Source organism: Heterocephalus glaber, unplaced genomic scaffold (genome assembly GCF_053883595.1).
Source record: "Heterocephalus glaber isolate CG9 unplaced genomic scaffold, H.glaber_assembly_v1.0 deba00001606, whole genome shotgun sequence".
Taxonomy (NCBI): Eukaryota; Metazoa; Chordata; class Mammalia; order Rodentia; family Bathyergidae; genus Heterocephalus; species Heterocephalus glaber.
The window spans coordinates 7,114,733-7,138,856 of record NW_028258377.1 but is presented as its reverse complement, the minus strand read 5'-3'; the positions used below and the strand labels follow the sequence as shown (position 1 = coordinate 7,138,856).

Below are 24,124 nucleotides of genomic sequence, written 5' to 3'. Positions count from 1 at the left end.
ACAGAAGTGGACAACAGAAAGAGGGCCTCTCTCAGGCTCCTTGATGAAAATTAAAGCCCACTGGAAAAGTGAAGAGAATCTCTGCAATAAAGGCACACCAAACCACAGTACTTGGTAAGTTGGAGGGATCATCACCTCCCATCGGAACTTGGACTATCTTTAGGGGAAGGGCAGCTGGAACCTGCAGTAGAACCTTGCAGACAGAGTTCAACCCTGAAAGAGGACAGGGAGCTCAACATGGGACTTGAAGCCAGAAATCTGCCTGAATCTCACAGTTCTGCTACTGACTTGCTGAGATTCACTGAATTATATCTGCACACTGCTGCCCATGTTATCTATTGTGACAGCAGAGACATACTCTGAAGTAGGCCTTTCAATTTTATTTTTTATTTGTTATTTTCGAAATTATTTTTTGCTCTTATTTTTAATTTTTTTCTACTCTTCAAATTTTTCTTTTTCCTTTTTTTTCTTTTCTCCTCTCTCATTCTCTCTCTCTCTCTCTCTGTCTCTCTCTCTCTCTCTCTCTCTCTCTCTCTCTCTCTCTCTCTCTCTCTCTCTCTCTCTGTCTCATTCTCTTGCTGGCTCATATTGTACTTCATCTCCTTTTTTGTTCCTGTTCTGACACTAATTCAGATTTCTTCATTTTTTTCTTCTCTTTTTCCTTCTCTTGATTGGCATTAGCTTTAAAGGAAAGTACAGTTTCTAGCCTCCCTGTTGCTGATAGGTTGTTCTGTTCTCATCTTTGTTCTTTTATTCTGTCTTTTCCTCTTGCCTTTAACAGTTTCTTAGAGTTTGCATGATCTTTCTATGTCCTCTGGGCTCACTGCTAACCTTTCCCTATCCTTCTACCTATCTATTCCTCCCTCCCCAACTCCTTCTAACTCCCCATCTCAAAGGGTAAAGTTGCTATATTGAAGAGTCTATTCACTATAAACATATGTTGGGCTGGTCGTCGATTTTGATTTAATTCACACAGTTAAAGGGGATAGATTAATAACTACCAGAAATCGTCATTCTCTAAGCTGTGCTTCATGCTATGGTGTTGATGATTGTATCACTTGGGCTAAGGTGTTATGATTGATCTAATCAGTTGTTATTCCTGGAATAATGAAAATGAGACAGGCTTAGAGTCATTAGAGACTCAAAACCTAAAGACCAGCTATATCTGGAAGACACCTCTGAGAAGCAATCATTCCATAAGGGTTCTAAATACAAGGAACAAAGATACTTACAATAAGCAATTTTGAAGTATCAGACCAGGAAATAAACCAGGGACAGTACCAAAAACAAAAATGAGAAGATGATTAAGCAAGGCACAAACTCAGACTTCCACCCCACCAAAGGCAAACTCTGAGGGAAACAAGGTGGAAAAGTCTGATAATCAACCGCTTGGACACCCTGAACTGATAGCACAGGAAGTAACAAAACTGAGGCTCTAGAAAAATTCAAAACAGAAATAATTTGCTAGATAACTACAGAGATGGTGGGCAGAGTGAAAGATGTGATTAGAGGTTCTAGAAAAGAAACAGATAAAAAAAATAGATGAGCTCAGAACCATGCTGGAAGCCATGAATATCCAGCATAAGAAAGAAATGGAAACCATGATCATCCAACATAGGAAAGAAATGGAATTCATGAAACAGATTCAAACAGATATGCAGGAGATTGAGAACTCCACTGAAAATATTCACAGCAGATTGAGCAAATGTGAAGATATAGAAGACAGGATTGTGGTTTGTGACCATGAAAACAGAAATTTCTTAAAAATAGTAAAGGACCATGAAAAATCAATCCAGCAGCTGCTAGAGGATGCAAAGAAGAATAACATAAGACTGATAGGAGTCCACAAAAAAGCAGGAGAAAGTACAAACAACATAAAAACACTGTTCACAGAAGTAATAGTAGAAAACTTCTGAGACAGAGATAGAGAATTGGACATACACATAAGCGAGGCATACAGAACTCCAACTATTCATGATAAAAAAAAAAGCTACACCTAGACATATAATAAGGGGCCAGGGATTTAGCTCAGTGGTTTCCCTGCCTGCTGCGCAAGCACAAGGACCCAAGTTCAATCCCCAGTACCAAAACAAATAAACAAACTAGACATATAATAGCCAAGATCCCAGAAACCCAACAGAAAAACAAAATCCTACAAGCAGTTAGAGAAAAGAAACAAATCACATATAAAGGAAAGCCCCTGAGAATCATGGCAGACTTCTAAACACAAACCCTCAAGTCAAGGAGAGTCTGGAGTGAAGTATTTCAAGCCCTAAAAGAAAATAACTTCCAACCTAGACTGTTGTATCCTACAAAGTTATCTTTCAAAATCAGTGAGGAAATTAGATACTTTCACAAAGAACACCTGAGAAATTTCATGAACACCAAACCAGCACTCCAAACAATTTTAAGCAATATCCTAGACAAAGACAATGAAAGTCACACCTCCAGGAGGCATAACAGAGTGAAGATAAAGGCAAGAAATTTAAGGGAAAGGGAGGTAAATAAAAAATAAAAGACCCAACAAAAGTAAAACATCATGGCAAGGATGAGTCAATATCTATCAATTATAACCATCAATGTTAATGGCCTCAATTCACCAATCAAAAGAAATAGACTGGCAGAATGGATTAAGAAGCAAAATCCAACAATATGCTGTATACAAGAAACACACCTAACTCAAAAAGAAGTTCACAGACTGAAAGTAAAAGGAAGGAAAACAGTTCTCCACACCACAGGAACCCAGAAAAAAGCAGGAGTAGCAATCTTATATTCAGACAAAGTAGATTTCAAACCAAAACTAATTAAGAGAGACATAAATGGTCACTACATCCTTGTGAAGGGAACAATCCAAGAGGAAGAGATGACAATCATAAATATATATACACCAAATATGAATGTCCCCAACTATACAAAACAAATATTAATGGACATGAAAAACCAAATAAGCACTAATACAATTGTAGTGAGGGACCTCAATAACCAATTATCACAAATAGACAGATCATCTAGACAAAAAATCAATAGTAAAATACTAGAACAAAACCAAGCTATTGAACAAATGGGCTTAATAGATGTTTACAGAGTGTTCTACCCCACAAAATCAGAATATACATTCTTTTCAGCTGCACACGGGTCATTCTCCAAAATGGACCACATGCTAGCTCATAGGACATGTTTAAGTAAATGTAAAAAAATTGAAGTTACACCCTGTATATTATCAGACCATAGTGCAATAAAATTGGAGATCAATATCACAAGAAACTGCAAAACTCCCACAAACACATCGAAATTTAATAACACTATCCTGAACAACCAATGGGTAACAGAGGAAATTAAGGAAGAAATTAGACAGTGTCTACAAGTAAATGATAATGCCAGTACAATATTCAGGGATCTATAGGACACAATGAAAGCAGTTCTACCAGGGAAATTCACAGGTGAATGAATATAATATATAATATAGGTGAATGCCTATATTAGGAAAACAGAGAGAGTTCAAATAACCTAAGGCTGAACCTCAAGCTCCTAGAAAAAGAAGAGCAAAACAAACCCAAAAGTTGTACAAGAGAATGAGTTATAAAGATTAGAGCAGAAATCAATGCAATGGAGACTAAGAGAAAGATACAAGAAATCAATGAATCAAAGAGTTGGTTTTCCAAAAGAATGAATAAAGTCAATAAACTTTTAGCCAACCTTATTGAAAAAAGGAAAGGAAAGGCTCAAATCCATGCAATTAACAATGAAAAAGGTGAAGTCACAACAGATCCAGCAGAAATCCAAAGCATCATCAATACCTACTTCAAGAGCCTGAATTCTAATAAAATGGTAAACCGAGAAGAAAAGGACAGATTCTTAGATACATATGAATAGCCAAATTTAAATGAAGAGGATATAGAAATTCTAAACACCCAAATACAATGAGTAAAATTGAAAATGTAATTAACAATATACCAACAAAGAAAAGCCCAGGTCCTTATGCCTTCACTGCTGAATTCTACAAGACATTTAGAGAAGAACTCTTTAAATTCATCAATAAATTTGAAAGGGAAGCAATACTTGCAAATTCATTCCTGGAAGCAAGTATTACTTTGATTCCAAAACCAGGGAAAGACACAACCCAAAAAGAGAACTACAGGCCAATCTCCCTAATGAACATAGATGCAAAAATCCTCAACAAGATATTGGCCAACAGAATACAGAGGGTCATCAAGAAGATCATACACCCTGATCTAATCAGATTTATCCCAGGGATGCAAGGATGTTTCAACATACATAAATCAATAAATGCAATACACTATATTAACAGAGTCAAGGACAAAAACCATAAGATCATCTCAATAGATGCAGAAAAAGTATTCAACAAAATTCAACACCCATTCATTATAAAAACCCAACAGAAAATTGGAATGCAAGGCCTTTATCTCAAACTGATTAAGGCTATCTATGAAAACCCAACAGCCAACATCATACTAAATGGTCAAAAACTGAAAATTTTCATGCTAAAATCAGGAAGAAGACAAGGATGCCCACTATCACCACTCCTATTCATTATAGTTCTGGAAATATTAGCCACAGAAATTAGAAAAGAGAAAGAAATAAAAGGAATAAAGATAGGAAAGGAAGAAGTTAAACTGTCATTATTTGCTGATGATATGATACATTACATAGAAGACCCAAAATACTCTGCCAAAAGAGTTCTAGACTTAATTGACAGATTCAGTAGAGTAGCTGGATACAAGGTCAACACTCAAAAACAATAGCCTTCTTGTACACAAATAACAGATTCACTGAGAGAAAAATTAGGGAAACAATTCCTTTTACAATAGCATCCAAAAAATGAAATATCTAGGAATCAGTCTAACAAAGGAGAAAAAGACCTCTAAACTGAAAACTGTAGCACTCTGGAAAAACTGATTGAACAAGATATAAGAAAATGGAAAGACATCCCTTGTTCCTGGTTAGGAAGAACCAATATAATGAAAATGGCCATACTTCCAAAACTGCTATATGGATTTAATGGAATGCTGATTGAAATTCCAACAATATATTTCACAGAACTAGAGAAAACAACCTCAAAATTTATTTGGAACCAGAAGAGACCTAGAATAGCAAAAGAAATTCTAGGCAACAGAGACATGGCAGGGGGTATCACAATCCCCAACTTGAAACTATACTACAAAGCTACTGTTATAAAAACAGCATGGTACTGGCAAAGAATCAGACCTGATGATCAGTGGAATAGATTAGAAGACGCAGAAACAACTCCAGACATACTCAGCCACTTGTCTTTGATAAAGGAGCCAATCACCCTTACTAGAGGAAAGATAGTCTATTTAATAAATCGTGTAGGAAAAACTAGATTTCAACCTGCCAAAGATTAAACCTACACCCATATCTATCACTATACACTAAACTAAGATTGAAGTGGATTAAAGATCTAAATATTAGAACAGAAACACTAATCTTTCTGGAAAATAATTTAGGTAGAAGTCTTGAAAGCACTGGTATAGGAAAAGATTTTATGAACAAAACCTCAGTAGCACAGGAACTAGCACAAAGAACTAACAACTGGGATCTCATCTTATTAAACGGCTTCTGCACTGCAAGAGAAACCACCAACAGAGCTAAGAGACAACCCACAATGTGGGAAAAAATTTTCAGCAACTGTACCTCAGACAAAGGACTACTATCTAGAATATAGAACGAACTGAAAAAAATCAGACCCCCCCAAATATAAAAACCCAATTCAAAAATGGGCATCTGAAGTGAGCAGACATTTCTCAGACAAGGAAGTAAAAGCAGCAAATAAACATATGAAAAAATGTTCAACATCACTGGTCCTTCAAGAGATGCAGATGAAAACAACACTGAGATTCTACCTCACCCCAGAAAGAATGGCTGCTATCAAGAAATCATCCAATAACAAATGATGGAGGGGATGTGGGGAGAAAGGAACCCTTCTCCATTGTTGGTGAGAGTGCAGACTGCTGCAACCAATGTGGAAATCTGTGTGGAGATACCTCAAAGAACTAGGACTGGAAGTCCCATTTGACCCAGCTATTCCCCTGCTGGGTATCTTCCCCAAAGAATTAAAAGAATCATACCACAGTGATATATGTGCACCCATGTTTATAGCAGCACAGTTTGTGATAGCTAAAACTGGGAAACAACCCAAGTCCCATCAACTGGAATAAAGAAATGGATAAAGAAAATGTGGGGATTTTTTTTTTAATAAAATGGAGTACTATTCAGCCATAAAGAATGAGAAACTAGTGACTTTTATAGCTAAATGGATGCATATAGAGGCCATACTCTTAAGTGAAATAAATAGGACACACATGTATAGATACCAAATAGTTTCTCTGGCGTGAGGAACTGAAAGTGTAAATAAGGATTAAAATTATTAAAATGAATAACTGATAATTCAAAATAGGAGAAAAAGGCCCAAAGGGGAAGGGGAAGTGGGAGGGGAAGGGGAAAGGAAAGAGGGGAAAGAAAAAATTATAAGAAAAGGAAGAAATGGAAACAAAGTCTTTGTAAATAGGGAAGGCTGGAGAGGGTGAAGGGAGGACAGGGAATGGGGAAAAAATAAGAACCAAGATACATCATGTACAGGTACAAGTACTCAATGATAAATGTAAATGTACTGTATACCTAAAATGTACCAATAAAAGAATTTAAGGAAAAAAAAATTTAACTTCAGCCAAAACTTCACATCCTATATAAAAATTAATTCCAAATGAATAATGGACTTAAATATAAATTTGTAGATACTAAGAAGTATAGGAGAAAACCTCCAAACTTAGGGCTGGGAAAAGAGTTCTTAGACTTAAAAACAAAAGTACAATCCAGAAAAGAAAATACTGCTAAATTAGAGTTCATCAAAATTTAGGAGTTGCTCCACCAAAGACTCTGTAAAGAAGATGAAAAGAGTAGTAGAAAATATTGCCAAACCACATACCCAACAATGGATTTGTATCTAAAATACATGAAGGACTCTCAGAATTCCAGAGTAAATGTTAAATCAAATTTGAAAAAGGGTAAAATATGTGAGTAGATATTTCACTGAGAAGATACAAACAGCAAAAAAAAAAAAAGAAAAGAAAACAATGCTAAGAAAAGCTTTCTATCATTTATCATTATTATACAAATTATAATTCAAATGAGGTATCACTCTGTGACTATGAGAATATATATTTAAAAATATAGAAATACCAACAAATCTTGGCAAAGATATCAAGGTACATTCATATATTGTGGAAACATAAAAAAACAATGCTACTCTGTAGGAGTATAGCAGTTTCTACAAAACTAAACTTGTTTTTACAAAGCCTAATAAGTGCATTTCTCAGATAAATGAAAATAAAAGTTCACTGAAAGAACTGCACACAAATGCTCCCAATAGCTTTATTCATTAAATCCCCAAATTAGAAATCACTCAGATGTCTTTCAATAGGTGAAGAGTTAAATGGTGGTACATCCATACCATGGACATTACTCAATAAAAAAGAATAAATTGTTGATGAATAGAGCAATTTGGAAGAACCTCAAGGTAATTATGATGATTGTGTAAAAAACTCTGAAAAGTTACAAATTTTATAATTCCATTTTTATAAAATTCTAAAGATGGTAAAATAAGAATTGAAAGACTAGTAGTTACCAGACGTTACACAAAAATTTTAAAAGCTTCAGTGGAGTCACAAAGTATCTTTTTTAAAACAATATTGATCCACATTAACAGAATTACTACATTAAAAGGAAAAGAGTTTATGTTAGTTTTGAAGGGTAATGGTTTTGATTTTAGAATTTCATGCTGCATAGACAATTCCAGTTATGAATGAAAAGTAAAGACTTTCCAATATACAAAGAAGCTGGGGAAAATTACTAGCCAGGAATATCTCCAGGTCTAAGTTATAAATTTTTTGTGTTGCATATTTGAGAACAACCTTACCCATGCAATTGATTTATACTCCAGTAATTCTCTAGTAGTCACTAGTGCAATTATCAGAAAAGAAAGAAATAATAAATTTAAAAGAATGAACCTGACTGAAAATAAGTGAAAGTATATTTATTATTCAGTCTAAAGAATTTATTTGTAAACAGGAATACTCTGCCTACTCTGAAACAGTTAACTTGGGAAAAGAGCAGCAGTGAAGGGGCAAGATAGAGGCACTAGAGAGATATAAAAAATTCTAATCTTGACTTAAATGGAATAAAGAAATAGTCTAATTGTTGCTAGGAAATTGTAAGTTTATTAATATGTGCTTTGGTAATACTAGAATACACATTTCATGAAAGTGAAATCATATTTGCCTTATTTTCTATAGACTCTCATGGCCCAGAAGAGTCATGAGCCACTTAATGTTTTTGAAAAAAATGAATAAATTAATATGAATGAATTAATGAGTAAATTAATATCAGAATAACTCTTGATAGGTTAAAATCATTCCTAACATTAGTGATTAAAATAATGGTCATTGGATTAAGTTTAGCAGTACATGGTTTTATCTAATATCCATGTGAATTCTATATGCCAGTCACTCAAATAGTGCCTGATATGTGCATTATTTAATTTTCACATCAACCTTATGGAATACCCTAGCTATATTACACACCCTATAAAACTATTACATGGAAATACTCTATATTAATACTTTGCACATAAAGAAACAGGTTCAAAAATTTAGTTTATAAGATTTTAAGCATAAAAATACAAATCTAAGGAATCTAACTTGAGACTATATGTTCTATAAAAATAGATAACCTGATATTGAGAGTCAATGAAAGGTATTAAAAGAGTATAGCAAGCATGAATTTTCCATGCACAATAATTTGAAAGAGGGAAAAATGAATTAAAATGTGGGAGAATGTGAAAATACATATACTTCTCAGAAATCGATATGACAAAAATAAGACAATAGGATTTCAATAAGACAATTTATAAAGGTAATATTTTAAATACTAGATCAGTGGTAGCTAACCTATGGCACATGTGCCACAGTGGGGTCTAATAAATTGGAGAATGCAGAAGAAATTGATAGATTCCTAGGTACATATAAATTTTCTAAACTGAACCAAGAAAATGTAAAAGCTCTGAACAATCCATTATTAGGCAATGATATTGAGGAAATGATAAAAAAAAAAAAAAAAACCCAAAAATTAGCAACCAAGAGAAGCCCAGGACCTGATGGATTCACCACTGAATTATACAAGAATGTCAGGGAAGATCTAATGCCAATACTCCTCAATCCTGTTAAGGAAATTGAAAGGAAAGGAGTACTGCCAAACTTATTCTAGGAATCTAGCATTACTTTGATTCCAAAACTAGACAAGGATTCAACTAAAACAGAAAACTAAAGACTAAGTTTTTTAATGGATATAGATAGAAAAATCCTCAACCAGATACTGGCAAACAAAATCTAACAAGTCATTTTAAATATTCTATGTCATGACCCAGTGGGCTTCAATCCAGGAATGCTAGGATGGTTCAACATAAACAAATACATAAATATAGAAATCACATAAGCAAAAGAAAGGATAAAGATTGCATCATCCTCCTAATAGATACAGAAAAAGCCTTTGACAAAATTCAATAGCCATTCATGATAAAAAAAACCCTGGAAAATAGGCATGAAAGAACTTATCTAAGTTTGATAAAAGCCAATTATGACAAACCTACTGTCAACATCATATTAAATAGGCAAAAGCTAAAAGCTTTTCCTCTAAAATTAGGAACAAAACAGGATATCTATTATCACCACGGTTGTTCAAGATAGTATTCAAAACTTTAGCCAGAGTAATCAGGCAAGAGAAAGAAAGAAAAGATACACATACAGGGAAGAAGTCAAACAAACTATCCTTATTCACAAATAATCCTTTACATAGAAGACCCCAAAAATACTTCCAGAACTATTAAACAAATTTAGCAATGGAGCAGGATATAAAATCAACATATAAAAAAAGCATACTGTTCCTGTAGACCACTGAAAATGATTAAGAAAACAATACTACTCACAATAGCTTCAAGAAAAATTAAATACTAAGAAATTAACCCAATGAAGAAGTAAAAGACATAAAAATAGGTGTCTGAAAAAAGGAGATTAAAGATGATATGTGAAAATTGAAAGATACCCCTGTTCCTGTGTAGGCTGAGCCAATTATTAAAAAGACCATACTACCAAAAATGATACATAGATTTAATTCATTCCTAATCAAAATACCAATAGCATTCCTCACAGAACTAGAGAACACAATTTTAAAGTTCATATGGAACCAGAAAACCAGAATAGAAAAAACAAGGGGAATAAGGGCAAAGAAAGAAGCATCACAACCCCAGTTTTCCAATTATACTACAAAGCTAGAGTGATAAAAGCAACATGGAACTGGCACAAAAACAGACGTGCTGATAATTGGAACAGAATAAGTGATGCAGGAGCAATGCTAGGCACATTCAGTCACCTTATCTTTGACAAAGAGGCTAAAAACATATGCTGGAGAAAAAAATGGCCTCTTTAACAAATTATGTTGAGAAAACTGGCTATCTATAGGCAGAAGACTGAATTTAGACCCACATCTTTCACCATTTATTAAAATCAAATCAAAATGGATTGAATACCTAAATATCAAAACAGAAAAAATCTGCTGGAAGATAAAAGAGATAAAACTCTTAAAGACATAGGCATAAGTGAGGACTTTCTGAATACAAGCCCAGTTATACAAGAAATAACATTGAGATGCAACAAATGGGATATCAAATTTAAAAGCTTCTGCACAGCAAAAGAAATAACCAACAGAGTGAAGAGACAACCTAAAGAATGGGGAAAAAATTTGCCAGCTATACTTCAAATATCTAAAATATTTAAAGAACTCAAAAAATTAAATATGTTAATATTAAATTAAATATTTAAAGAACTCAAAAAATTAAACCCACAAAATCAAATATCCAATTAAAAAATGGTCAACTGAAATGAACAGATATTACCTTGAAGAAGTACAAAGTACCAATAAAAAAACATGCTCAATATTTCTGGACATTAGAGAAATGCAAATTAATATAACAGTGAGATTCCATCTTACTCAATAAAGAATGGCAATCACCTAGAAATCAAATAACAAAAAATGCTGGCTAGGCAGAGAGGGTGGTGGGGTGGGAAGGAACACTTCTCCATTGCTGGTGCAAATGTAAACTAATACACTACTATGGAGAGCAGTTTGGAGCTTCCTCAAAAGCTAAAAATAGAAAGGCCGTTTGACCTAGCTATACCCCTTCAGAATTATCTTCCCAAAAGAGTTAAAGATTCATATTACAGTGATACATGCATGCCTATTTTTTTTCTTAAGTTCTTTTATTGGTACACTTTAGGTATACAACACATTTACATTTCTCATTGGGAACTTGTACCTTTACATGATGCATCTTGGTTCTTATTTTTTCCCCATTCCTAGCCCTCCCTTCACCCCCTCCACCCTTCCCTATTTATAAAGACTTTATTTCCATTTTTTCCATTTCTCTTCATTTTTCCTTTCCCTTCTTTCCTTTACCCTGCCCCTCCCACTACCCCTACCCCTTTGGACCTTTTCTTCCTATTTTGCATTATCGATTATTCATTCTAATCACTGGTACATTTTAGGTATACAATATAATGACATTCATCATTGGAAATTTGCACCTTTACAGAGTCTCTCTTGGTTCTTATTTTTCACCCTTGCCCAGCCCTCCCTTCAACCCCTTCATTCCTCCCTATTTACAAAGATTTTGTTCCTATTTTTCCATTTTCTCATATTAATTCTATTCCCTTCTTTCCTTTTCCCCTACCCCTCCCACTTCCTTCCCCTTTGCCCCTTTTCTTCCTATTTCACATTAGAGTCCTTATTTACACTTTCAGTTTCTCACACCAGAGAAACTATTTCGTATTTATGAATGTGTGTCCTATTTATTTCACTTAATAGTATCGCCTCAATGTGCATCTATTTAGCTTTAAATGTCTCTAATTTCTCATTTTTTATGGCTGAGTAGTACTTCATTTTATTTTAAAAAACACATTTTTTTAAATCCAGTCTCCAGTTGATGGGCATTTGGGCTGTTTCCAAGTTTTAGCTATCACAAACTGTGCTGCTAGGAACATGGGTGCACATATATCACTGTGGTATGATTCTTTTAATTCTTTGGGGAAGATGCCCATCAGGGGAATAGCAGGGTCAAATGGGACTTCCGGTCCTAGTTCTTTGAGGTTTCTCCATACTGATTTCCACAGTGGTACATGCATGCCTATTTTATAGCAGCACAACTCATAATAACTAAATCTTGCAAGTGTTATATATGTCCATGAATAGATGAATGAATAAAGAAAATGTATTTATACATAATGGAATGGTACTCTCCCACAAAGAAGGATAAATTTTAGTCATTTTTAGAAAAATGGGTGCACCTCGAGATTATAATGTTAAGTAAAATAAATCAAACGCACAAGCTTAAATATCACATGGTTTCTCTTATATGAGAAACCCAAGGTATAAACAATTTCAAGAGGAAAATAAAAGATAATTAATAGGAATCAGGGAGAGAGATCTCTTGCAAATGTGAAAGGAACCAAGAAGTGGAGAGTAGGGGCAGAGAGGGGTGAGGAAAGGGACATGAAATAAGATCTGTTATGTGCAAGTATTTACCAATTCCCCATGATGAATGTAATCCACATACTACAAACATGTCATAATAAAAAAGGTGGAAAAGTTGAGACAATGTGTATATGCATCCTTGACATAGAATCTGACGAACATTACATGGGGAAGAAACACAAGTTACACACTCTGTGCAGAAGTTCTTATTTGGACTGATAATTTCAGAGACTCAGTCCTCCCCAAATCCTCACCTAGAATTTCCAGCAAGGTGAAGGTTCTGCTTCTAATTATAATTTGATTTCCCTTTACTGCATTTTAACTGCCATTGTGAGAAGAGAGCCCTACGTCATAGGCATGGTTCAGCCTTTAGTTGGTCAAACTCTAACTGGATTCTCGGCTTTCTTTTTTGTGGTCATTGTGAAAATATCTAACTCTACCTTGGTTTTGTTATCTTTCTCTAACACTTTGGTGGCCTGTGCTTGTCTCTTTAATCTCTGATTTCATAAATTCCACTTCAATTCCATCTGATCCACAACCTTCATTACAGTGAAAGCTTTTATCATGTAACCCTGTTTTTTGTGGTAAGTACTTATAAGTATTAAAAGTGTTATTTTAGTAACCGTGCTCAGATAGTACTCAGAATCTGCTCCCATATACTTCTCCAATGCATACACATAATCATTCATTAACAAACAGTAGTTTTTTTCTCACTCATTTTATAATGTTTTATAATTTAAAACTTTCTATCACATAATCAATTTCACCACACTCCAGGTCACTGTAATTTAAACCAAGTGAAGAACTATTATCTAAATCTTAAGATATCACTGCAAAAATAGGTTAATTCTCTGCATCATGGTGCTCAAAAAAAGTCTATTTGAAAGCATTTAGAGAAAAATTAATTTTCTGAAATGGAACTTAGGGATTAATTTCTAATTAAAGCATGATCAGCAAAACCCTGGTTTCAGATGTTGTCAAGAACCATGCTAATGTGGCTCTAAGGGATTGAACACATTCTAAATTCTCTTTCCAAAACCAAACTTCAATTTATCCAGAAAGTTTTTCCTGGCACTGCAGCTTACAGACACTGTCTTCTCTAAACTCTTGAGGGTTTATTATCTGCCACATTTGCTTGGTTTCACAGCACAAAGGTTTTACCCTCTCACCATGTTACTAAACTGTCTCTTGAGTTTTGAGCTCAGCCACATATATTTGTTAATAAACTGAGAGCAGTGCCCATGGCTTATAAGAAATGGAGATCTTTCATTTTTGATTTCTTGAAATAAGGGGTACACACTGAGACAGACAAGCAGAGCCAGAGCTAGGTAGAGTTCTCATAAGAACACAGACTGTGCCGATGAAACTTATTTCAAAAGAAAAGAAGCAATAGTAACTTCCACAGGCATCTCAATCTTACTGTAGCAAAAAAATACTTGATTTCTTCCGCAAACTTGCTCCTCCCCAATTCTCTACCTCCATCAATGTTAATACCATAGTCTAAGAGTGAAAACTGATCATTTTTCCTTTCTTATAACATCCAACTTTTAGCAACTCCTGTTAATTCATTCTATAAAACATATGCTTAATTCATTTAATTTCTCTCTTCTATAGATGCTATCTCAATAGTCCACACCATAAGTACTTCTTACTGTAAAACAAGATATATGCTTTAAATACTTCCATTATGTTTTCTTGTAATATTCTGTACATTACAGACAAAACAATCTTTTTAATCTGCATCTCTTGAATAACCAATGATGTTGAACATTTTTTCATATATTTATTTGCTGTTTTTAGTTCTTTGAGAAATGTCTGTTCATTTCAGATGTCCATTTTATATTGGGTCTCTGAATTTGGGGGGTCTGATTTTTTTCAGTTCTTTATATATTCTAGATAGTAGTCCTTTGTCTAAGGTACAGTTGCTGAAAATTTTTTCCCACATTATAGGTTGTCTCTTAGCTCTGTTGGTGGTTTCTCTTGCAGTGCAGGAGCTTTTTAATAAGATGAGATCCCAGTTGTTGATTCTTTGTGCAAATTCCCATGCCACTGAGGTTTTGTTTATAAAGCCTTTTTCCTATACCAATGTCTTCAAGAGTTCTACCTAACTTATCTTCCAGCAAATTTAGTGTTTCTGTCTTGATATTTAAATCTTTAATCCACTCCGATCTTAGTTTAGTGCATGGAGATAGTTATGGGTGTAGTTTTAATCTTTGGCAGGTTGAAATCCAGTTTTTCCAACACCATTTATTAAATAGCCTATCTTTTGTCCAATGAGGATGGTTGGCTCCTTTATCAAAGATAAGGTGGCTGAGTATGTCTGGAGTTGTTTCTGCATCTTCTAATCTATTCCACTGATCCTTGGGTCTGTTTCTTTGCCAGTACCATGCTGTTTTTATCACAGTAGCTTTGTAGTATAGTTTCAAGTTGGGATTTTTATACCCCCTGCCATATCTCTGTTGCCTAGAATTTCTTTTGCTATTCTAGGGCTCTTCTGGTTCCAAATGAATTTTTGGGTTGTTTTCTCTAGTTCTGTGAAATATATTGTTGGAATTTCAATTGGCATTGCATTAAACCTATATAATAGTTTTGGAAGTATGGCCATTTTCAGTATATTGGTTCTTTCTATCCAGGAACAAGGGATGTCTTTCCATTTTCTTATATCCTGTTCAATCTCCTTTTTCAGAATGCTATAGTTTTCAGTGTAGAGGTCTTTTGCTTCCTTTGTTAAATTGATTCCTAGATATTTCATTTTTTGGATGCTATTGTAAAAGGAATTGTTTCCCTAATTTCTCTCTCAGTGAGTCTGTTATTTGTGTACAAGAAGGCTATTGTTTTTTAGTGTTGGCCTTATATCAAGCTACTCTACTGAATCTGTCAATTAAGTCTAGAACTCTTTTGGCAGAGTACTTTGGGTCTTCTATGTAAAGTATCCTATCATCAGCAAATAATGATAGTTTAACTTCTTCCTTTCCTATCTTTATTCCTTTTATTTCTTTCTCATTTATAATTGCTGTGGCTGTTTTGGGAACAATATTAAACAGAAGTGGTGATAATGGACATCCTTGTCTTCTTCCTGATTTTAGCATGGAAGTTTTCAGTTTTTGACCATTTAGTATGATGTTGGCTGTTGGGTTTTCATAGATAGCCTTAATCAAGTTGAGATAAAGACCTTCTATTCCAATTTTCTGTAAGATTTTTTTTATCATGAATGGGTGCTGGATTTTGTTGAATGCCTTTTCTGCATCTATTGAGATGATCATATGGTTTTTGTCCTTGACTCTGTTAATATAGTATATTACATTTATTGATTTATGAATATTGAGCCATCCTTACATCCTTGGGATGAATTCGACTTGGTCAGGGTGTACGATCTTCTTGATGACCCTCTGTATTCTGTTGGCCAATATCTTGTTGAGGATTTTTGCATCTATGTTCATTAGGGAGATTGGCCTGTAGTTCTTTTTGGGTTGGGTCTTTCCCTGGTTTTGGAATCAAAGTAACACTTGCTTCTAGGAATGAATTTGGAAGCTTTGGTTCCCTTTCAATTTCCTTGAAGAGTTTAAAGAGTAATGACGATAGTTCTTCTTTAAATGTCTTGTAGAATTCAGCAGTGAAGCCATCAGGACCTAGGCTTTTCTTTGTTGGTAAATTTTTTATTACATTTTCAATTTCACTCATTGTAATTCCGGTGTTTAGAATTTCTGTATCTTCTTCATTTAACTTTGGTAATTCATATGTATCTAAGAATCTGTCCATTTGTTCTGTGTTTTCCATTTTATTAGAATACAGGCCCTCAAAGTAGGTATTGATGATGCTTTGGATTTCTGCTGGATCTGTTGTGACTTCACCTATGTCATTCTTGATTGCATGGATTTGAGCCTTTTCTTTCCTTTTTTTGATAAGGTTGGCTAAGGGTTTATCAATTTTATTTATTCTTTCAAAAAGCCAACTCTGATTCATTAATTTTTTATAACATTCTCTTAGTCTTGATTGCATTGATTTCTGCTCTGATCTTTATAATTTCCTCTCTTATATGAGCTTTGGGTTTGTTATGCTCTTCTTTTTCTAGGAGCTTGAAAACAACACTGAGATTGCATCTCACCCCAGAAAGAATGGCTGTTATCAAGAAATCATCCAATAACAAATGCTGATGGGGTGTGGGGAGAAAGGAACCCTTCTCCATTGTTGGTGGCAGTGTAGACTGGTGCAATCACTTGGAAATCAGTATGGAGATACCTCAAAGAACTAGGCTTAGAGGGCCCATTCAACCCAGCTATCCCCCTGCTGGGTATCTTCCCAAAAGAATTAAAAGAATCATACCACAGTGATATATGTGCACCTATGTTTATAGCGGCACAGTTTGTAATAGCTAAACCTTGGAAACAATCCAAGTGCCCATCAACTGGAGACTGAATAAAGAAGATGTGGTTTTTATATAAAATGGAATACTACTCACCCATAAAGAATGAGAAACTAGAGACATTTATAGCTAAATGGATGCATATTGAGGCCATCCTCTTAAGTGAAATAAATAGGACACATATGTGTAAATACTGAATAGTTTCTCTAGTGTGAGAAACTGAAAGTGTAATTAAGGATACACATGGATGCAATTGCCTAATAACATATTTCTTGCATTATGTTTCCATCGCATGTCATATGACTGTATCAAAATTTAAATTAGGGAGAAGTTTGGCTTATGTGGAGTATCCTAGCTAACTGGAGTTTTTTTTCCAGACCACTATTTGTTCAATGTTGGTTTGGGGGATCTTTCTGAAACAAATCACCACATCCTCTGGTGTGGTACTTGGGATTTTTTTTAAGTTATATGAAAAAATGTTTAAGTGCTTTTCAGTTTTGTTTTGAGTTCTACTGTATTTGAATATTATTGTATATTTTTTCCCTTGCATTGCTCTTCTTTAAATGGTTTTAATTTCTGTATGTGTGTGTGTTTGATAATAAAGTTATTTTTAAATAAAACAGCCTTTTTTAAACATTTAGATCATCTGCCCTACTTGAAATAACATACAGTGCTTCTAGCCAGTTACTCTTAGAACAGAACACAAAATCATATTGGAATTTAGGTGGCCATAAAGGGCAGGGACAAATGCTCTACCTTTTATATTGACTTCCCTTCACAGGAGGGAAGTCCCCTCATATTGACCCCCCCCATAAGACGGTCACATATAGGTGCCACATGCATTGTCTGTGTGAAGCAGATAAGCTCAATTTGTACTTGAGTCTGAAGTTGCCATTCCAAAAATATTTACACATATTGTATTTCTTTCCCATGGATGCTGTAATAAGTTACCACAAAGCTCATGTCTTAGAACAGCATAAATTGATTCTCTTATGATTCTTGAAGCCAGATGTCTGAAACCTAGCACTGAGCTGAAATCAGCAAGGCCCGGCTTTTTCTGCAATTTCCAGAGGAAAATCTGTTTGCTGTCCCTTTCAGCTCTGGAAGCTGCCAACTTTCTTCAGCTTGTGACCACATCATTCCAGGTTTTAAGGCCAGCCCCTTCAAGATTTTGCTCCATCTTCACTCTGCCTTTTCTTTTTCACAGGTCACATTTCCCTGTGCCTGTCACTTATAAGGATATTTGTGGCGGCATTCAGGTACTATCAATTCAAGTTGAGATGCCTCTACATTTTAAGACCTTCAATCACATCTACGAAAATCCTTTTTCCAAATAGGGTAACATTTATACTCCCAGGAATTAGGGCCTGATATTTTTGTGGTATTATTTTTCTGCATCTATCATGGGCCATCTACTTTTTTCCCATTTAAATTTACATAGACAGATATTAAGCTTGCCTATCTCCTGAACCAAATCTTGTATGTGCAAGGTAAAACTCATATAGGAGAGGAGAAAGTAGAGCCAACACTCAGGTGTTTCCAAGGAACATACATGCCTTCATTTCTAACATACAAAAGTGCCCATTTTCCCGAATTCTCTCTCTCTCGACAAATGTTTGCTGCTCTTCAAATAAATTTTAAAATCCTTACTATGGCCTACAAACCCAGCATGATCTGCTACTCCTTGCTTCTCTGACCTCATCTCATAGTACACTCCCCTGTGCTTAGCAGCTTTCAGTAACTTCAATTTAGGAAGCATGGCCTACTTGCTGACTGCTGAATAAGGAATTCCTTTGCCCCAGATTTGTTCTTTCATGTCCTTATTTTCATCTGTCTCAGTGTCGATGCCATCTTTTCACACAGGCTTATTTTATTTACTTTTATTTATTACAACTCTTTTTTATTAATTATATTGGTACATTTAAGATATACAGTATAATGACATTTATCTTTGGAAATTTTCACCTTTACATAATCCATCTTGGTTCTTATTTTTTCCCCATTCCCCTGTCCTCCCTTCAACCCCTCCACCCCACTCTTTCTACAAAGACTTTGTTTCCATCTTTTTTCTCATTTAACTCTTAATTAAAATTTTCTTACTCATTTTCTATTACAGTAGACCTTCAAGTTATGTCCAGCCAGACATACAAACAATCTGCGTTAATTAGGTTAATGGAAGATTCATCTGCCTCTTGTTATCTATAGTGTGTACCCAGGTAAACATCCAGATCTCAGCTGTATTGACTTAGTTACAACCAGCCCTCAGGAACTGATCAAGTTTGTAAAGTCAAGGGTCCACTGTATTATACACCTTATTGTAATATAAGCTCTCTGGCAGTAGAAACTTTACTTGTCTTTGTTTCCTAATATATCCCAACATTTGGTACAGAATTCATGCTGTCAAAATGTTACAAGAGTGGGATGCATCACACTGAGAAGCAATATAAGAATTCTAGGCCCTCAATAAATTATGATGAATAAATCAATAGGACATACAAGGGGAGAAACTGGAATCTAGCACCAAAGAAAACCCCACAAAAATATCTCTGGACAAAATTGTAAGAACGAAAATGGTATTCATTTAAAAGCACTCAGGCATCTTAATCTATCAGGATTAGGTGGGATTGTATATCAGAGGAAAGAAACTTTACTTTGAAAAGATATCCCTAATTTGTAGCAATCTCTAAACACTGCTAAACTTTTCACAAGGAACAAATATCTTCAACGTAGATATAAACTGACATTCTTAAGAGAAAAATATCAACATATACTGAAGCTATATAATTACTTTCTCCATAAATATATTTGATTTAGGATAAAAGGAAAGGAAAACAGTGCTGTTGTTGCTGTGGTATTTTAGAACACTATCTATAAAAAGAAAGCCCCTTCAAAGTTATTTTGTAGAAAGATCCCTGAAAAGTCATACTGCAAAAAAGTAAGAGGTATTACTTCTGAATATACATCACAAAATTGTGAGGTTCCTAGTTACTACTATCCACTGGATAAAGTTCTTCACAGACAAAATGATTACCTATTAGATAGCTCTTGTTTGTTAGATGATAAAATAATCACTCAGTAAAGTACCACTTCAGAGAACCCTTGAATTCTAATCCTGTATCATACTTTAAATTATAACAAGTAAACTTCTTTTTATGAATCAATTTCAGATCTTAGGTAAAAAGTAACATTAAATAGCTTAAGATTGAATGCATATGACAAAATGGCCAAAGAGAATGAAAAATAATTATAAACATCTGGGCCAAGTTACCAATCCTACAACTTAGTATTATGTGACCTTTGGCATCCCACCCTGGGTCTTAAGTCTTTCATATCCACAGAGAAGGCTGTCACAGATGACCCCTAAGGGCATGTCTAGCTTTTAGATTTGCCTACATTCAACATCCAAAATCATGCTGCGATAGCTAATGAATTACTCGACTGGGGAGACAGGATCTCACACCAAGTATACTATGAGAAACACTGGCCTATTGTCACAGGAATGAATCTGGGTAACCCACAGGAGGATTGTTACGGCTTGTGTCTAGATGTCCCCACAAAGCCTCATGCAGTCTTTTTTAGAGGTGGCTGAATCTGGAATTTGTGATGCTGGGATTAACGGTAGGTGATTACTAAACCACTACACATGGGTGAGTGGTTTGGCACCTGCCTAATCCCGGTAGTCTGGATGGGACAAAAGGGGCAGAAAGGTCCCTTGTTACTTTTGCTACCTTGTGGGCACCATGAACTATTTCTCCTCCGTGATGCCCCTTTACCATGTGTCACTCTGCCTTGGAGCCAGCCAACTATGGACTGAAACCTCTACAAACTCTGAGCTAAATAAACCTTTCCTCCTTTAACTTTGGGTGTGGGATATTTTGTCTCAGCAAGGAGAGAAAAGAAACCAAGACAAGGATTTTCTGGAGACATTTGGGTTATTTGCCAATTAACGATTGTTGCAATCAAGAAAGAGTTAATACCTCAGTCTTACCTGCCTTGGTCTTGTTCACATTTGGAATTGTTACTCTACTTTGAACTTGGGCTAGTGATATCAAATAGTTATACTTATTTTTTATATAGTATAATATACAGTCAAAATATGTTCCAGTTCATTTCTGCATAACTCTTGGGATATTAAGGCCAAGAAATTCTGACTTTCTGCTCAACAAGACCACTTGAATGGACCAGAGCCCATGTGAATTGAGTTCTTCATGTCTTCAGCAGGTTCTCAAATAACCATCAATATAAATAAATGACAAAACAGTCTTTTATCTAAAATATTCCTACTTTTGTTCACAGAAGTCCTAATAGTAACCACTATTCATATATATCATAAAACCAATCACTTTGTGGTTCTTCAAAATGCTTTCCATTCTGGGATAAGTTCAGTCTCATTTTTGTAGAGGGAAAGGCTCTATAATAGGTTCATGACTGTATCTTTAAGTAACAACCTCTTCTCTTTTTCAAAAAAATGTATCCACTGAACAAAATGCAGCATTTATGAATTTTTAAACTGGCATTCTTTGTAACTTTTTCTCTCACTAAAATGGAAAATGGGCTTCTCAGGCAATCTAAGATTTAAAATTTTTAAAGAGTATGTTTCTTTTTTCTACTTCTAAATTTAACATCATAAGAATGACCCTATTCAGCCCATGCTCTAATCTCCACAAGGTGAATATTTCTGAAAGCCATCACTAAAACACTGGCTGCCCTTTGTAGCCTTCTAGAAAGAAATGGAGCTCTTCCATGACCCATTGCTATTCAGAGCTAATGAAGTAAAAAGATCTTGTACAGGACTGGTTCTCTTGGGGGAGTCTCTAGGCTTCTTAATACCACATTCTTCATGCCTCCAGATGCTCAGGGATATCATGCTGTCTCCATGTGTTCCAAATTCCAAAACTCTCCTCCCCAAGCCCTAATCCATGATGTTTGGTTCTCAGGGAACTGTGAAGAACATCAACTTGACTGAATTCAAAGAGAAATGCAGTGTCAATAGGAGCCACCATGGCTTCCTTCCAAGGCAGTTGGTGTCCTTAGAGTTTCCCAGGTAACTTGAAAACAGACAGCTAGACTCTGCAGCACTGAAGGCACGTACTGTGGACTACATTAGTGACTGGTCTTGGTATATGCAGATGAATAAAACTAGAATACTCCTAACAACAAATATAATTTAAGATGAAGTAGGAGTATGCTTATAATTTTCAGCAGGTTATGTCCTGGGCAGGTGTACAGCATCTAACTATAGAACCTCTCCAACTCAGCCTCTCCTAGGTATTCCTCAAGACTATCTTTATGCCAGTGGAGAGAACATACGACAAGAAATGCATCCCAAAGAAAAGAGTTCTACTGATCCCACTTTAATATTCATTAAATTGTCTTTCTAAAATTCTTAGTTCTACATCTTTCTCTCCAATGTCACATTTCTCTTACTCTTTTTTCTTCTTGGTCCCTGTTTCTAGGTTTTTATTTTTCTCCCTTATTTTTCTCTCCCCTCTCATGCCTCTTATGAGGAGTAAGTTGGACTACTGTAAACTTGTATCATTCTCTTCATTGTACTTTCCTACTGGCACAATAAATACACCATCTGTTATAGTTATATCTAGATGTTTCCCCAAAGCCTCATACACTAGAAGTGGGGTTTTGGGGAGGTGATTGGATCATGAAGTCATGATACTCATGAGTGAATTGGTCTACTGATGAGTTCATAGATAAATGTGATTTGGGAGATGAACCCTGGTCAGAGGAGGTGGGTTACTGGAGGGGTGGCCCAGAAGGGTATACCTCTCTCCCTCCACTCTTGACTGCTCTGTTTCCTGCTGCTATGCCATGAGCTGGTTCTAGTCTACGATGACACCCTGTCTAAGAGCCACCTGAATATGGACTGAAACCTCTATGAACTGTGAGTCAAAATAAGCCTTGCCTCCTTTAAACTGTGGGTGTTGGCTATTGAATCCCAGTGATGAAAAAGTAACTAAGACACCATTGTTTTTCTGCATCTGTCTCAAATGAGATAGATGAGGCCTGGTGCTAAAGAGAAGCTGACTGGGAGGAAGGAAGGGTCAGTGGGTAAGGGGTACTATGAACACTGGATTTACCACCTCAGCAGAAGAGTCACATGCAGAGGACACCTGAGTGCTCCAAGATATGGTGTCCAGCAGATGTGATCAGCTCTGGTTCAAGGAGGAAAGTGGATCATGCAGAAGACCATGACGAGGCTTTCCACTTGGCAAAACAGGACAGATGTGGAGCTCATGTATCACATATAAAGTTAGATGAGCCATTTCCTGTACGGAAGGTAGAAAATGAAAAGAGATCAAATCCAGCTTTAGGGAAAAAGAGCCAAAATGAGTCAGAGAAGCTATCTGGACTCCAAGAGCCAACTTGATTTTTTTAAAAAGAGAATTTATTGTGAAGGTACAGAAGAGTTTAAGTTTACAGAAATGAAGAAAATGTATCATAAAAGACAGGAACCAGTTCAGCCTCATGCAACCACAAGGCAGGAACTAACAAGCAGTGGGTTAGAATGCCACTACTGGGGTGAATTTTTCCCAGTAAACTTTTCTATTTTTGTGTCAGTTCAAATGCCCTTGTCTTTTTTAGCCTCAGTTTCAATCTGTCAAGAGGACATAATCATAGTATTTGCCTCATAGAGTTGTGGTGAAATGGAATAAGACGATGTATTTACAAAATAATGCCTAGCTCATTATGACTGGAAAATGCTTGCAATTAGAATAATGATGCCAGGTCTAACAGCTCAGAACTAACAGATAACAAGAAAAGGCAGGGCTGTGCTGGGTCTCTGGATGACCCCTGGTGTATGAGAAGCCTCGTGGCAGTGGCTTTGTGACCTGTGCACTGTGGGGCCCTAAGCACTACGTGGATGCCATTGCCTAGAAGTGATAAAAAATTACAGAAGAGCAAGGGGATGCAGGATTTGTGTTCACCAACAATCAAGCTCCATCCCCTCTCCAGAGTAATGTAAGAACTTTTGACATCAATATCCATTTGCCAAAGTCAGATGAGTTAGATGACTTGGTCTGGCCAAATGATTCAGCAGACTGCAAATAAATGAAGATGTTACACGTTTATGCCGATGTCTAATATATGGTTTGTATTCTTAATCTTATCCATGCATTTCCGCAGCGC

General features: G+C 35.5%; 1 long non-coding RNA gene across 3 annotated transcripts in view; it reads right to left on the bottom strand.

Moving 5' to 3' along the window:
- Positions 1–24,124, bottom strand: part of LOC110344406 (uncharacterized) — a 556,324-nt gene that overhangs the window by 84,742 nt on the left and 447,458 nt on the right. Inside the window, exon 7 of one of the 3 annotated variants that reach the window (XR_015444736.1) lies at positions 4,310–23,262. The exons of the other annotated variants lie outside the window; for them this stretch is intronic. This is a non-coding gene — a long non-coding RNA (uncharacterized LOC110344406). Of the gene's footprint in view, positions 1–4,309; positions 23,263–24,124 lie in introns of those variants that run through there. 3 annotated transcript variants of the gene reach the window in all.